This window comes from Pinus tabuliformis, chromosome 3_1 (assembly GCF_031772625.1).
Source record: "Pinus tabuliformis cultivar Carrire ecotype Pingquan chromosome 3_1, CPIR1, whole genome shotgun sequence".
NCBI lineage: Eukaryota > Viridiplantae > Streptophyta > Pinopsida > Pinales > Pinaceae > Pinus > Pinus tabuliformis.
In genome coordinates, this window is record NC_142301.1 from 734,364,308 (window position 1) to 734,379,660 (window position 15,353).

At 38.4% G+C, this 15,353-nt stretch overlaps 2 pseudogenes; both read right to left on the reverse strand.

The window, feature by feature from the left end:
* Positions 1 to 8,805: 8,805 nt before the first annotated feature.
* On the reverse strand, positions 8,806 to 9,285 carry LOC149189414 (acyl carrier protein 2, mitochondrial pseudogene; annotated as a pseudogene).
* A 4,826-nt stretch (positions 9,286 to 14,111) lies between these two features.
* LOC149189415 (acyl carrier protein 2, mitochondrial pseudogene) lies at positions 14,112 to 14,405 on the reverse strand (annotated as a pseudogene).
* Positions 14,406 to 15,353: the final 948 nt, after the last annotated feature.

The following is a 15,353-nucleotide window of genomic DNA, read 5'->3' on the forward strand; positions in this document are numbered from 1 at the left end:
CAATGTCATGAAACCACTAAATGTCGATAACATTAAAGTCACTGAGATTCGGGCCTCTAGTGTTAAACTGTGAGGTGTTAGGTTCCTATACCAATAGGAATCATAATTTTGATTGAATAAGGTTAATCCTTGTAATATTGTACATATATTTGCTTTCTGCAAATGTTTTCGATATTAAAAAATTAAAAAAATGTAAAGAGGATATGTCCTAAAAGAATAATCAAAGGACAAAAGGAATGAAAATAGGTCAAAAAAATGAAATATATGAACCCCAAAAGACAAAGGAGACCATGGAAAGTGTGCAAGTCAAAATTCTACTACTATTTACTTTTTATGCTTAATAAATGATTGTGTGTAGCTTGTTACTTATGCCACAATCCATGAAAAGTCAAAATGTTTAAACTTGGCTATTTCATGATTTGAATTTTATGCTTATAGGTAGTGAATAAATCTAACCAAACAATGTAAACTTGGTAGATCATTAGATAGGTAGAGTAAATAAAACAAGCTCATCAGTTTAATCTGAGCCCTTAGATGATATAAGGTTAGACTTAGATAGTTTATTTTGTAAAGAAAAGAGAAGATTGATAAGGGTTTGCTAGCCTAAATGCACCAAAATAAAGTGAAGAAAAAATGGTAGGATAAGTAGATGGGTAAGTAGTAGAAAGGTTGCAAAAATGTCTTGTGATTATATGAAAATCACTTATGATATTTTTCCAAATGCATCTTTTAAATATGCATAAGTGGTACATTAAGCAAAGACAATGGTTCACAACATGATTCCTTTAACATCCTTATCTTTCATTTTAACCCCTACATCACTCATTAACTTCCCCTTCATAATAGAAGATTAATATCTTTAGCTCCTTAAGTCAAAGAGGCTCAGATCATTTCTCTGACTTCTGGATGGACTGGACCCTCAGCTTGATGACTTAAAAAAACAAAGTTATTAAAATCCCCTTGCAATTCATTCACCCCCCCCCCCCCTCCACCACCACAACAACCCTTTTCCTAAAGGCGAAGTCTTTTGCCTAGGGTAAACCCATAACAAACATGTTCTATGTTAAAAAACCCACCATGTAACATTTATTCTAAGTCAAGCACCCATCATCTCCCCCCCCCCCCCCCCCCCCCCCCCCCGGCTCATTTCACTTCATATTAAATTTTATTAATACATTCAAAATCCACGAAAAACCCAATTTCCCGTATATATTTAATTCCTATGTATAAATTAACCCCTCCCCTTAGCTAATTTTAAACTATATTACTACCCATATCCCACAAAAATATATTAATAACCCCGCCTTAGCCCTTAATCCCGCATTAGAGCACGCCGATGAGATTAAAGGTTAAGATAATCTCATACTGCTGTGATTAGACCCATGTGCCCCCCCCCCGCGAAAGCTTTATGGTTAAATTACCGTGTAACTCCCATCTCTCGACCACCGTTGATCATCCCTCCTTTACTTCCAACACCTCTAATCCATATCGAGCCGACTCAATGTCTTCCCTTTACCCACCTGATGAGGCGCTTTTCCCCTTGGCCCCCGAAGCTACGTGTCAAGCGCTGAATGGAATTGGGTGGCCCCTCCTGAATACCGCCCGCACCAAAAAAGTGGTGCGATGGACCTCCCAAACCGCTTCCCCTTTCCAACTGAAAATTTCCATTATTCATCCATTAGTGAAAACCCGCCAAAATTAACTGTTTTCCTATAAAATTCTGATTACCCCTCTTTCTGCTCTTTTCACACGTTTGCCTTTGAGAACTCAGAGTGTTGTTGCAACTCCTGCAAATTGCCGAAATAGCTCATGAACCTCCGTAATTGCTCCATAAAAGCTGCAGACAGTTTGACACAGTCATCCATCCATACCAGAGCCGTACAGACCCTTGTGAACCCCCGTCAATTACCAGTTACATTCAAATTCGCCCAATTCTAGGTATTTAACTGTGGAAAACCCACTCGTCATCCAATTCCAGTAAATTTCCCTCATAAAATTTTAAATTAAGTGGAAAATAATCAGATTTATTTTGGTTTTTACACTTTAGACCAAAACCATCTGCAAGAACACCATTTCCCTAAAAACTTAAAATTACCCCCATACTCAAATCCACAAGAACTGAGTATGGCTGCCCCAATTGCTATAGATGTGAGACCCATCTCTACACCCCATTTAGACTTGAACCACCTTCCCCTAGTTGATAAATATTTCCAGATAAAAGATACCATTGTCATAGAGCTCTTGCTCAAAGTACATTGCCAAAGTAGGGACAAGTTCCTGAACCATGCTGATGAAATTGGCCTTTGGGAGTCAAATTTTCCCCAAGTACCAGTTCCCCCAAGTCCACATTTTTCCTGAAATTGTGCATATGTGATATGCTTGTTACATCCCAAGTCACAGAACCATCATGTCTCATGACTAGAAGGTCCTTTTCACCATCATTGTTGAGTCTATAAATGAAATGTTGCAGCTCCAACCAGGGCCAAACCTAACTCCCCTCTCAATTGGAGATCTGTTGGACTTATATCTCAAACTAAACTTTTCAAAATTGGCCCAATTGCTCGAAACCTTCTTCAAAGAAGAGAAGCACACCCCTAACGACCACCCTCCATATGTAGCAGCTATATTTTCCCCTTGGGGCCGAAATATTGTATCCATGATATCTTGTGTTTTAGGTTACTCCACAAGTGAGTACATTGACGAAATTATCCTGGATTTCATGTCCATCTATACCCTAGGACAACCTCCTGTAACCATTTATGACTTTTCCACATTCATAGCTGACAGAATGCATGAGCAGTTCACAAGAATGGGAAATGAAAGGGTTTTCAAATACTCCTCAGTTTTATACCATATGTTATTATATTATCAATCAGAAAAATTCACATTCACCCTCCAAGAACTGGACATCAAGGGTCAACCTAGGTGAGTCAATTTTTGGACCCCATTAGTCCACGAGTATCAGTCTCCATACTCTTATTTAGAATTCATTGACTTATTTGTACATCTAGTTATGACAATGTTGACTAGATACCCTCCTCCAAGAATCAGTGTAGAAATAAAGAAAGTCCTTCAACTATCAAAGCAGACCAAAGTGGGTGACTGGTACCTTTACCAAAACCACACAGAAGTCAGGATATATGGTTGCATGCTTGCACCATATAAGTTGCCAAGATACCTCCCTATGAGGTTGTTTGCATTAGAATACTATAGGAAAATTATCATTGCAAATGAGGTAAACTTTGTCAATGCCAAAACAAAGGCCAATTGCGAAATAAAAGACCAACTAGGCCCCTTCATATGCAACTCTAGAGAGGTTGGAAAAGATGCAGATTTGATACTACAAAATATGAAGTTCCAAAGAAGTTTTGTCTGGAGATATGATCCTTTGGAATTTATCACAAAGAAGAGACAAAAGTTCAAGCTAGGACCTTTCATCGACCATCCCATACCTAAAATAGAAGCATATGCAAACCAAACAAAATGGGTGGAAGGTACCCTAGTAGACCAAGACAACACTAGAATAGATGTATAGAATGCTCTCATTGATTTAGAAAAGTAGCGCGATGACAACTCTTTTCTGTAGGTACCAGAAGAACTAGAGACTACTATGAGTACTCCTCCAATCATGCAGACTCCTTAGAATGAGGAGAATATCCCAAAAAGAAACAAAGAAGGGGCTTCCACTTCAGGAAGAGCCACCTCTGATTTGCAGCAGGAATCAAACAAGAGGAAAAAGCTAAATCTAGCCTCCGAGCAAGAGTATACTGAAGACTCAGCTGAGGTCACTAATACAGGAGTAGAAAGAAGTAGGCCTGCCACTCCATCTGGAGGCATGCAAGAGCCTTCCACATCACAAATTCAGATGTTGGAAAGGCAACTCAGTGTTGAAGTGTCTTCTTTTAGAATGCTAGCTGACAAAGACCAAGATATCGAGGAAAGGTATAAAGAAATCAAGGCTAGGAATGAGAGGCTTAAGGCCCAAACATATGCACAATATCTGAAGATGACTCCTACCAATAAAAATAGGCTAATGTCAGCCTCTAACATTAAATAAGGGAAGCTGCAAATGACCTTTATGAAACCTACAACCCAATAACCAAAGACAACATCAAATTTCAAAAGGGTATATTTTGAAGTGTTGGCAAGGGATATCCATCCATAGACCAGATTGAGCTACACAAACAGGCAGGAGAGATGATATACTCCACCCTAACAGGTAAAAACATAGCTTCCCATCAGTTATAGAACTCCCTGAACAACATCTCAACACAACTCCAATTAAAGAAGGCCTCCTCATAGGCCAAGGGCACAAGGATCAAGTCCTTAGAGGACTTAGTAATTGAATTCGGACACGATCCAAAGGATATAAAAGCCACATAACAACTTATCAAAAATAAGAACGGTGACATAGATGCATTAAATAAACAGCTAAAAACACCTCAGCTACATCCACAAAGACTGGAAGTCCTAGAAGCCCAGCAGGGGCATGAACAACTAGTGGACTTGGTCTTGAAATTGAATGACCAATTTAAAGAGACTAAAAATGAATTGGATGCTTTGATCCAATTAAAACACAAAAATGTGGCCACCTCTTCAAACAAATGTTATCCCCATAGTCTCTACAGCAGTGCCATCCACACTAGCAGCATCTTTGGCACCTATAGCTCCACTTGCAACAGCCTTGATAGCAACAACAATATCTACATCAACAACAGGTGCATCAGGAGAGAAAGCAGCAGAACTTGTGAAAGCCATGGAAGAAATGACCATCCAGGCTACAGAGATGAAAAAGATAAGGAAAAGGTGGCAAAGTTAGAAACAGATTGTAAACTAGCCCAGTTGAAGCAAAAAGAAGAAACACAAAGGGCATAAAGAATGGGTTAGAGAATCAAAATCCTAGAAAAGGATTTAACACTAGAAAAACCACTTGGACAAACCAAGGAAATGTTGTGGGCCAATATCATTGACTCTATCAATGATATTTGGCCATCAATCCAAGTTATTTTTGAGCAAACAAAGCTAGTAAAGGTAGCTATTGAATCTATCTAGAAAGTAAAGGAGGAGTTGGGAAATAAGCCAAAGGATGCAAATAGACTCATCCATTTCCTCAACAACAAGAATAGATATGAGCTCCAAGAGCTAAATATAGAAGATAGGACTACTGCCATTTTATAAATAAGGAATGTCCTTTCCAAAAGGAACCTTATGCTTAATCTGGAAGAAAAGTGCCAAAATATGTAGGTAGCCATTGATAGGTTCATGGCTAAATTTCAGATTTTGAGGGAGAAAGGTCTGCCCAGTCTTATGTTCATCAATGAAAAACTCATGCAATAGTTGGACTATGGTGATAGACTTAGAAAATTAGATAAGGAACAAGCTAGTTCTTCATCCATTAAAGCCCTGCCAACAGGAAAAGTATTATATGACACATTTGAGAACTTTCTTTTCGTTGAGCATGAGGTAAAACATTTGTTCCTCGCCAAACCCAATTTTTCAAATTATACTGAGGCTGATGAAATCTGCAGGAGAATGGTGAATGTGAAATTACCAGATTTAGAATGGTGGGATAAAATGACAGATTTACTGTGATAAACAAACAGCTGAAAATTACTGCACAGTAAAAATGAAGGCAACAGGGTGAAATAGGTAAAAACAACACAACAGGGTCAAAGAGTATCAGGGTTAAAGAGTATCAGTTGAAAGATGAAAGTAAAGAAGACTCCAATGTGAAACTCCACAACTGTAAGCCAGCATAAAGGGCTACACCTCAACCATAAAGGCCAGCACAACCATAATAAAAGGGACAGCAAGAAACAGTTCATTAGTTGTCTCTATCTTCTTGCAAGAAGATATTTTTATTTCCTAAAATAAATCTCAAGTTGTTTTGAGATATTTTGTAATAATTTTTTTATATACTTCACAATTCGAAGTATGTAGGGTGGATTCTTAGACATTTCTATAGTTTTCTTGATCAAAGACTATAAGCTATTGTATCACTGTTGGACCAGCAAGCTGGATTATTGAATAAAGCAAAGACATTTCACTGGATTCATGTGTAGTGCGAAATACAGACAAGTATCTTCTTTTGTGTTGTCACTTTTTTTTTAAAGTTTTTCCATAATCTTGAGTGTATCTGAAATCTAAATGCAATAATATGGAATAATATCTCAGAACTTGCTTCACTGCACTCTGTTTTAACTATTATGCATTTTTATGTTTTCTGCAAATTATCTAAGTTAAGGAATTCTTGATTGCTCCTTAGTTTAGGTAGTTTCCTTCTGGTCTATAGTAAAGGATTCTTAACTACCCTTTGCTCATGATCCTTCTCTTTTCTTCCTTTTAATCTCGGTTTTAGGATTCTTAAGTGCTCTCTCACCCTGGTTAAGATCATTTCACCCATCTGATTTAAAGACCTGTGTTATCTCAAAATCAAGTCCTAGAAGGCTGCAAACCAGGGAGACTTCAAGTAACTATTTCAAACCAATCTTTAGACTAAGGCTTAGCCTCCCTAGCCTGAGAGGGCTCTCTCAAAGGGTTATTGATTTTGACTAATAATAAGATGGCTAACTCTTGTGGAATAACATTGAAAAATATGAAGGCTGGACAAATATTAAACTAATTTCCATTGGGCCTATGGAGTCAACCATACTTCAGTAAATAATACTGCCTTTACATAGAAGTCAGGGCATTTAGCATTTAGATGTTCAGAACACAACTCATATAAAACCACAGTTCATAAATGCATACAGGAAGTCAGAGCACAATCAGTGAATTCTGAGTGATTATACATCTATGCAACTGTAAAAGACATTAAGGAAAGAATAAAATCACACATTCTGAACATGGAAATCCTTCATGAATCCTGAGAAGAAAAATAGCCAACTTATATTACTTAAATCTGTCTTTACATAAGCCAAAACAGTCCTCTGTTATAAAATTTTCCAACCCTTATTACATTGTTGTTTCAGCTATATATAGAGTTTTTATTCTAACTGATCGAATTTCTTCCTCCAGTATGAGGGGAATTCGATAACTACCTCTAATGACACTTATCAACTATTTAACTAACTAATAAATACAACTGACTATTGACTGGAGTTTTTAGAGATCTAAATCAACTAGGATTCTAACACCGTGACAGTCTTGGTCTAAAATCAATTTCGTTCTTTGACATCTGGTTCCCTTCTAGCAGTGGCTGTGATGGACCTTTAATGCTTCATGTTTGATCTTCAATGACACATCTTTTCCGTTACCCTGAAACATAGGAAACTGCCCCTGTTTGTCGATCCTTGATGTGCTGCTCCATTTTGGTCGTCCAACACTAGAAAGCAGATAACTGAGATCCAGTTGTTGATTCTTCATGAGGGATATGCGCCTTGGTCTTAGCAAATCTGTTCTTCCAATAATATCATCCAACTTCGCATAACCCAGCTATGCAAGAATACCTCTAACCTCTTCTGCAACATACAAGAAAGAGTTAACCAAATCTCCAGGTACACCAGGAAATCGTGCCCGCAATTCCTCTCTCTGGCTTCATAGTTTTTACAATCCATGCATTTGCAATTTTCTGAGCATAAAATATTTGCTTGGAAACATTCGCAATACTTTTTCAAACATCCAGACTTCTAAAAGACTTTGGCAACCGATACAATGATGCATCTTGGAGCCTGTCAAGGACATTTTTACAGTTGATATCGTTGAGCAGGTTTTCTTCACATGCATCCTTCAAATCACCGATGTCATATTTATCTACTGCTCGAAGCAGAGCTAACCTGTGTGTGTAAAACTCATTAGGAGTAAGACATCCATATATATATAGCTCAAAACAGCCTTGCATGCATCAATAGATATGTCATCGATATTAATTGTCGATGATTCCTTTTCCTTCAAGTCATGAGCAAACATATTTTCAAAGACAGGTGATCTAGCAGCTAGAATAGCACGGTGAGCACCGATGCTCCCATATAGGACAAGCTTCTGAATTTGTGTAACGTCGGCACCGCCCTGATTGTCCTCTATAAAAATGCTCAAACTGCGAGTTGTTTCCATTTGCTCCGAATTTAATCCCTAATATTATTGCTATGACTACCTCAGACACAAACATTTGAACTCCTACCTCCATCAAATCTAACCAATTGGCTTCATATAGCTTGGGCCCAATCAAGAAGTTCAAATCAGTAATGCGCTCATCCTCTCGGACAAGTGTAGCTGTAAGCCCAAGTTTACAATGAGACTTTGTAATGCTAATGACTTTACGAAACATACGTGCTGGAACCACATGTACCTCATCCATAATAATAGGCACCCCCAATTTAAGGTGTCGCATGCTCATTACCCTGCTCTGATGCATGCCACCAAAGGGTGTGTGCACGTTGATGTCGTTCAACATCACTGCAGAAACCTGACTTTCCTATGCATATATCATATTCCCCAAACTTATCAAGAATCCATGCAGCATTACTCTGTGCAACCTCATATCCAAGCTCAGCAACTCTCGAGTACAATAGCAGAGCTCTGCCTGTTTGCCCTTTCAAGTAACACTCTAATGCCCATCGCAACAAGGATCCCCAAGGTCCTCTCTCTGCAACAAGCTTATAGAATGTAGTGGCCATCTTAAAATCTTTTTTCAGACCAATCCCTTTCTGGAACATTTTTGCTAATTGATAGAAGGCCTTTGGTTGACCAGCATTAGCTGTTGTTATAAAATACCTGGAAGCTACTTTAATGTCTTTCTTCACACCCAGTCCTTTAAAGTACAACACTCCTAGATTGTAATGCCCATGACCATTGGGGTCGTCATTTTCAGCTGATTTTATCAGCTTCATTATCTAGAATCTCAAAAGCGAACTCTTCCTCGAGAGCCATTACAAGCTCAATAGTGTCTAAACTATCTAATCCCAAATCCTTTTGAAAATCAGCAGCCATAGAAACCTTGGCAGGATCGACCTTCTGAGATGCCTTAATGACAGAAATGACTCTGTCTGTGACTTGAGACCTGTCCAAAAAGGTGCCCTTCGCTTCCTCACACATATACCGACTGTTATAGCCACGCTCTATCAGTGGCGGTTGCATCCTCACGTGCTTCAGAATTAAATTTCTTACACAGATTATATGAGATAATGCACCCATCCGGTCCAATTTTCAGTTTTTGCAACTCCCAAAGATTTTCCTGCGAGGCGTTCACCGGATATATTACCTTCAAGAGACCCAGTGTATATATAACTCAGCAATACACACCTACATTGAATTCCTCATCGATTTCAGGGCATAAACATATGGTGGGAGACAATAACTTTTCACAGCCATAAATTTATTTCTGCCTTTTTGAAGAATTCTCTTGCCTTTGTATAATTTTTTCTTCTTCTACTCCATGTTCCTTCATATACAAATATCCAATGCCATTATATGCAGAAAAATGCTTTCGCCTAGTTGCAAAGAATTAGTTTGTGAAACAGAACATGAATCAGAGATATTTGCAACATTGGGATAATCTATGCTTCCATTAGAATAATCCTTCAAGGTTGTGCTCTCCATCGGAGAATGCATAGGGGAATCCTTATACAGGAGGTTTTCTATTGTGTCTGCCCATTCCCTGTCAATATATGTGCTTTGAGCGGGGCTAATGATACTTGCTTCATCAATATCACTAAAAAGTTCTCTCTCCAACTCTTGCAGCCATTGCCTGATGTATTCTGGATTTTCATCAAAGATACTACCATGTATAGCTCCTCTTTGGTAATCTGATGACGGAAAATTTAGGTAACCTGATGTATGTTCCCCTGTGATATTTTCACTAGATACAGATTTCTAGAGGGAAGCAAAACTCTGTACAATAGGCATGCTAGGATATTGACCTCCACTGGATACCAGAACTTCGGCCAATGTAGAGGGATTATAGGAAAAACCTTGAGAATGAAACACAGCAGTATTATTTGTATATTGATGATAAGATCCAGCACTGTGACATGTCGAGTCAGATATTCCCACAGAATCCATAGGAGACAGCTGTGAAATATTGGCTATGGATTCGAACAAATCCTCAATTTCGTAGCGCAGCCTAAAACATGTTGCGCTGCGAAACTACAAAAAGGCTTTATGCGTTGCGGAAACACTTCAAAATTATTTCATAAGCTACGAAATAACCTAAAGAGCTTTGTGACACATAGTAGCTTTTGAACAAAACTTACACATGGCTATGAGACAGGGATGAATGAGAATGACCGGTGATGAATGAGAATACATAGTTGACTCAAGACTCTAAAAACAAAAATCAAACTTAGACTAGCACCGAATTCTTTTACCATCAAACTAATGTGAGCGGTTTTGAAATTAGAATTCTTAAGTGATAACAGTGGCTCCACTTGGGATAGTGTGCTCCTGTAGTACACTAAGAACTCGCAGGTCCAGTGCTTTGTCTTCTTTATTACAAACAGAAATTTGCTTGACAAACATCCCTTTCCAGTGTCTTGGGCCTTCACCTCGGGCTTAAGCTTGATGATCACTGTAGGAGAAAGAAATCTACCACTACTGAAAAAATGCTCAGTCAACCTTGAGCTTATTTGCATTTTCCTACCTACCTACCCTATCAATTCAAACTTCTTTCAACTCAATCAATGTGAAATTTCCAATGTAGCCAATCATTTGTCTTATCTGATATTTGATTTCTTTGAGTGCATCGGAGTTCAGAGCCAATATGATATTGCGATGACCACTGCCACTGAAATTGCCTCTGATCTTCATAGAAAAACTGAAACACTAGAGAGTAAAACTCTTCCATATATTTAGCTATAGGATCCCAGAATACATGATCAGCTTGATGATTCTTGTAACTTTCAGGTTGTGCAAATTGATCTTCAACAACAGTGTACACTTCCTCAATCGTGAAAGAGAAAGGAAGCAACACTCTTTCCTTGTGTTCTGCCATAGAAAGATTTTGAAAATAATGATCATGATTATGAAAACTATATGCCTGAATTTGACCTTCTAAACCTTCAATTTCTTTCTCAATGTCCTCAGCAACTTCATCCATAAAATTTCATCTTATCCTCTGCCTTACACTCAAATGATTTTAGATACGAGGACAAGGACAAAGAAAAATTTTCATCTGTTTCTCCATTACTATGATCATTATTCCATTGTTTGAAACCTTGAATTGAAGGAGATTTTGCCACCAACTCTGATCTATCTATCCACTCCTCCAAAAACATAAACCAAAAGTCTTCAAATGACTTAATGGATTTGGCAGGAAAGCTTTCAATCCACTGTTTGCATTTCCCTTGAAATGAATCATAGAACAACATATTGCAAACATCTTCATTTTTAACTCTAAGAAGCTCGATAAAATCACAGAACTCAGATAGATGCTTCAAAGTTAAACTCAAATCTTCTCCGTTGAATTTTGGACCATTTCTTAGAAAATATGCATCCTTGGGAAAATGATTTGGGAAACCATGAATTCCTGAAAAATTTATGCATGCATACCTTGCAATAAGAATGGTAGCATCTGGGTCCTTCATAACTCCAGTGGAATCACCATGAATGTATGAATTTTGAATTCTTCAACAATGGAGTCGCCAAGGTAGATTTTCAGCCTCGAAAACCTTCTGAGCTCCTACTACCTTAAGAAGTTCAGCTTCATGATTTCGGGAATGAGTAATCTTCAGACTCCCGGCAGACGCACCAAAATGTTATCTCAAAATCAAGCCCTGGAAAGCTGCAAACCAGGGAGACTTCAAGTAACTATTTCAAACCAATCTTTAGACTAAGGCTTAGCCTCCCTAGCCTGAGAGGGCTCTCCCAAAGGGTTATTGATTTTGACTAATAATAAGATGGCTAACTCTTGTGGAATAACATTGACAAATATGAAGGCTGGACAAATATTAAACTAATTTCCATTGGGCCTATGGAGTCAACCATACTTCAGTAAATAATGATACTGCCTTTACATAGAAGTCAGGGCATTTAGCATTTAGATGTTCAGAACACAACTCATATAAAACCATAGTTCATAAATGCATACAGGAAGTCAGAGCACAATCAGTGAATTCTGAGTGATTATACATCTATGCAACTGTAAAAGGCATTAAGGAAAGAATAAAATCACACATTCTGAACATGGAAATCCTTCATGAATCCTGAGAAGAAAAACAGCCAACTTATATTACTGAACTCTATCTTTACATAAGCCAAAACAGTCCTCTGTTATAAAATTTTCCAACCCTTATTACATTGTTGTTTCAGCTATATATAGAGTTTTTATTCTAACTGATCGAATTTCCTCCTCCAGCATGAGGGGAATTCGATAACTACCTCTAATGACACTTATCAACTATTTAACTAACTAATAAATACAACTGACTGTTGACTGGAGTTTTTAGAGATCTAAATCAACTAGGATTCTAACACCGTGACAGTCTTGGTCTAAAATAAATTTCGTTCTTTGACATCTGGTTCCCTTCTGGCGGTGGCTGTGATGGACCTTTAATGCTTCATGTTTGATCTTCAATGACACATCTTTTCCGTTACCCTGAAACATAGGAAACTGCCCCTGTTTGTCGGTCCTTGATGTGCTGCTCCATTTTGGTCGTCCAACACTAGAAAGCAGATAACTGAGATCCAGTTGTTGATTCTTCATGAGGGATATGCGCCTTGGTCTTAGCAAATCTATTCTTCCAATAATATCATCCAACTTCGCATAACCCAGCTGTGCAAGAATACCTCTAACCTCTTCTGCAACATACAAGAAAGAGTTAACCAAATCTCCAGGTACACCAGGAAACCGTGCCCGCAATTCCTCTCTCTGGCTTCATAGTTCTTACAATCCATGCATTTGCAATTTTCTGAGCATAAAATATTTGCTTGGAAACATTCGCAATACTTTTTCAAACATCCAGACTTCTAAAAGACTTTGGCAACCGATACAATGATGCATCTTGGAGCCTGTCAAGGACATTTTTACAGTTGATATCGCTGAGCAGGTTTTCTTCACATGCATCCTTCAAATCACCGATGTCATATTTATCTGCTGCTCGAAGCAGAGCCAACCTGTGTGTGTAAAACTCATTAGGAGTAAGACATCCATATATATATAGCTCAAAACAGCCTTGCATGCATCAATAGATATGTCATCGATATTAATTGTCGATGATTCCTTTTCCTTCAAGTCATGAGCAAACATATTTTCAAAGACAGGTGATCTAGCAGCTAGAATAGCACGGTGAGCACCGATGCTCCCATATAGGACAAGCTTCTGAATTTGTGTAACGTCGGCACTGCCCTGATTGTCCTCTATAAAAATGCTCAAACTGCGAGTTGTTTCCATTTGCTCCGAATTTAATCCCTAATATTATTGCTATGACTACCTCAGACACAAACATCTGAACTCCTCCCTCCATCAAATATAACCAATTGGCTTCATATAGCTTGGGCCCAATCAAGAAGTTCAAATCAGTAATGCGCTCATCCTCTCGGACAAGTGTAGTTGTAAGCCCAAGTTTACAATGAGACTTTGTAATGCTAATGACTTTACGAAACATACGTGCTGGAACCACATGTACCTCATCCATAATAATAGGCGTCCCCAATTTAAGGTGTCGCGTGCTCATTACCCTGCTCTGATGAATGCCACCAAAGGGTGTGTGCACATTGATGTCGTTCAACATCACTGCAGAAACCTGACTTTCCTATGCATATATCATATTCCCCAAACTTATCAAGAATCCATGCAGCATTACTCTGTGCAACCTCATATCCAAGCTCAGCAACTCTCGAGTACAATAGCAGAGCTCTGCCTATTTGCCCTTTCAAGTAACACTCTAATGCCCATCGCAACAAGGATCCCCAAGGTCCTCTCTCTGCAACAAGATTATAGAATGTAGTGGCCATCTTAAAATCTTTTTTCAGACCAATCCCTTTCTGGAACATTTTTGCTAATTGATAGAAGGCCTTTGGTTGACCAGCATTAGTTGTTGTTATAAAATACCTGGAAGCTACTTTAATGTCTTTCTTCACACCCAGTCTTTTAAAGTACAACACTCATAGATTGTAATGCCCATGACCATTGGGGTCGTCATTTTCAGCTGATTTTATCAGCTTCAATATCTAGAATCTCAAAAGAAAAACTCTTCCTCGAGAGCCATTACAAGCTCAACAGTGTCTAAACTATCTAATCCCAAATCCTTTTGAAAATCAGCAGCCATAGAAACCTTCGCAGGATCGACCTTCTGAGATGCCTTAATGACAGAAATGACTCTGTCTGTGACTTGAGACCTGTCCAAAAATGTGCCCTTCGCTTCCTCACACATATACTGACTATTATAGCCACACTCTATCAGTGGCGGTTGCATCCTCACGTGCTTCAGAATTAAATTTCTTACACAGATTATATGAGATAATGCACCCATCCGGTCCAATTTTCAGTTTTTGCAACTCCCAGAGATTTTCCTGCGAGGCGTTCACCGGATATATTACCTTCAAGAGACCCAGTGTATATATAACTCAGCAATACACACCTACATTGAATTCCTCATCGATTTCAGGGCATAAACATCTGGTGGGAGACAATAACTTTTCACAGCCATAAATTTATTTCTGCCTTTTTGAAGAATTCTCTTGCCTTTGTATAATTTTTTTTTCTTCTACTCCATGTTCCTTCATATACAAATAGCCAATGCCATTATATGTATAAAAACGCTTATGCCTAGTTGCAAAGAATTAGTTTGTGAAATAGAACATGAATCAGAGATATTTGCAACACTGGGATAATCTATGCTTCCATTAGAATAATCCTTCAAGGTTGTGCTCTCCATCGGAGAATGCATAGGGGAATCCTTATACAGGAGGTTTTCTATTGTGTCTGCCCATTCCCTGTCAATATACGTGCTTTGAGCGGGGCTAATGATACTTGCTTCATCAATATCACTAAAAAGTTCTCTCTCCAACTCTTGCAGCCATTGCCTGATGTATTCTAGATTTTCATCAAAGATACTACCATGTATAGCTCCTCTTTGGTAATCGGATGACGGAAAATTTAGGTAACCTGATGTATGTTCCCCTGTGAGATTTTCACTAGATGCAGATTTCTGGAGGGAAGCAGAACTCTGTACAATAGGCATGCTAGGATATTGACCTCCACTGGATACCAGAACTTCAGCCAATGTAGAGGGATTATAGGAAAAACCTTGAGAATGAAACACAGCAGTATTATTTGTATATTGATGATAAGATCCAGCACTGTGACATGTCGAGTCAGATATTCCCACAGTATCCGAAGGAGATAGCTACGAAATATTGGCTATGGATTCGAACAAATCCTCAATTTCGTAGCGCAGCCTAAAACATGTTGCGTTGTG